Below are 2500 nucleotides of genomic sequence, written 5' to 3'. Positions count from 1 at the left end.
GCCCGGTGGTGGCCTATCCTATATCGTTGCCAGAAGCACGATTATGGCTAACTTTAACCTTAAATAAAAATAAAAGAAAACTACTGAGGCTAGAGGGCTGGAATTTGGTATGTTTGATGACTGGAGGGTGGATGATCAACTTCCCAATTTGCAGCCCTTTAACCTCGGTAGTTCTTAAGATCTGAGGGCAGACAGAAAAAGTGCGAACAGAATAAAGTACAGACGGACAGACAAAGCCATCTCAATAGTTTTCTTTTACAGAAAACTAAAAGAACAAAACGAAGTGACGACTCACATTATGGATATTCATAAACGGCATTAACTGATTTTTAATTATTCCATTATATCCCAAAGCATCCCGGAGAGAGAGAGAGAGAGAGAGAGAGAGAGAGAGAGAGAGAGAGAGAGAGAGAGAGAGAGAAAGTATGCTAACTTGCAGCTGTCGTAGCTATCATTTATGATACCGCCGAATATACATTATCACCCAAGTTACCGATCTGTATCTTCCTAATAATAATGACTATCATTTTCGCACGAACTTTGTCTCATCTGCCTACGGGCTCAGTCCCGAAAACCTGCCTGTAATGAGCTCATTTTACTTTAGCACAATGTAAACCATGTCAGTCCCTTTTTAGTTATCTGTCAAAGGAAACTATTGTGACGGCTTTGTCCGTCCGTCCGCACTTTTTTTTTGTCCGCCCTCAGATATTAAAAACTGCTGAGGCTAGAAGGCTGGAAATTGCTATGTTGATTACCCACCATCCACCCTCCAATCATCAAACATACCAAACTGCAGCCCTCTAGCCTCAGTAGTTTTTATCATATATAAGGTTAAAGTTAGCCATAGTCGTGCGTCTGGCACCGCTATAGGTGCCAGCAAAACATGCCATCACCGGGCCGTGGCTGAAAGTTTCATGGGCCGCAGCTCATTCAGCATTATACACTGTACAGAAAACTCGATTGTGCCGAAGAAACTTCGGCGCATCTTTTACTTGTTTCTTTTTATCTTAATGCGACTGAATAAGTAAGGGTGCAGTCTGTTACACTGAAACGTTTTCATTAACTTTAAAGAAAGTTAAAGTTTGCTGTGTAACCTATTGCAACTTATTTAGCATTTCAGAACTAAAGGAAAGGTGTCTGACGAGATTATCACTGCGGTTGAAAGTGTACCGACATATGGAGGAATTCTCTCACGCCCCTTGGGACAGGCTTCCATATGGCTGGATGGTATTTAAAAACTAGAAAGCACTGCAAAAGGTTAAAGGTAATTTTTATAATGACATTTCGGATCGTATCATAAGGCTTAACGTTTCATAAATAGAGGGTGATGACTTGAACAGCCGTTATCAAGAAAACAAAAAAGTAATGAAAAATGTTTCAGTTGAATGTGATATATACATGATATGAAATATGCTAAAAATATCGAAAAATGGATAAAACTGGCAGAATGATAACACATTCAGCGGGTACATTCCAACTATTTAGGTAACAGAAAACAATCCTTGAATAGAATTTTAAAAATCAGATCAAGAAAGATCACCAAAATAAGTAAAATGAACTAAATAAAGCTCCATTTAATATCAGAGAATAAGTAAGGTTCAATCTACTTATGAATGAGAAGTGTGAGATATATCTTACGAAGATTGAGTACCGGAATAGCTTGAATAGATAACTACCTTAAGCTACAAAATATCTTGAAGCGTTGGACAAAATGCACATAAAACTGGCCAAATAAAAATCTTCTAAAGCCAATCAGGACGTGGTTTAAACTATAAACTATTAAAAAATGCGCCGAATTTTCTTCAGCGCAATCGAGTTTTCTGTAAAGCATACAACACTGTATGAGCCGCAGTCCATGAAACTTTCAGCCACGACCCGGTGGTGGTCTGTCCTATAGCGTTGCCAGACGCACGATCATGGCTAACTTTAACCTTAAATAGAATAAAAACTACTGAGGTTATAGGGCTGCAATTTGGTATGTTTGATGATTGGAGGGCGGATGATCAACATGCTAATTTGCAAACCCTCTAGCCGCAGTAGTTTTTAAGACCTGAGGGCGGACAGAAAAATTGCGGACGGACAAAGCCATCCATCTCAATAGTTTTCTTGTGCAGGAAACTAAAACGCAAAAAGAGTACATTATATTCCAAAACTGAAAGGAATTTCAAAATGCGGTTTCAGATTTTATCTGAACAACATACTGGACCTCGAAACTCTAAACAGAACAGCGATAGTTTCAAGCGTAGATGTAACGCTTTATTGCCCTTTAACAATTATCCCTTATATTTTACACATTTATTTCTATTTTTATTTGTTTACTTATTGATTAATTTATTTATCTTTTTATTTTCTAATAACTGATCTCTTCTTTACGTATTTCCTGTTATTTCTGTAACTTCTTTCAGTCGAACATCACATTATTTGGAAGATTGAATTTCAAGTCAATGCCCTTGTAGGTTTGTTCCATATGAATAAGGGTATATCTTCTGAATAATAATAA

General features: G+C 37.6%; 1 protein-coding gene across 1 annotated transcript in view; it reads left to right on the top strand.

Moving 5' to 3' along the window:
- Positions 1-2500, top strand: part of LOC136851239 (neurotrophin 1-like) — an 8708-nt gene that overhangs the window by 1200 nt on the left and 5008 nt on the right. The window lies entirely within an intron of this gene.

Source organism: Macrobrachium rosenbergii, chromosome 3 (assembly GCF_040412425.1).
Source record: "Macrobrachium rosenbergii isolate ZJJX-2024 chromosome 3, ASM4041242v1, whole genome shotgun sequence".
Lineage (NCBI taxonomy): Eukaryota > Metazoa > Arthropoda > Malacostraca > Decapoda > Palaemonidae > Macrobrachium > Macrobrachium rosenbergii.
The sequence above is the reverse complement of the archived record's forward strand: the minus strand, read 5'-3'. Positions and strand labels throughout refer to the sequence as shown.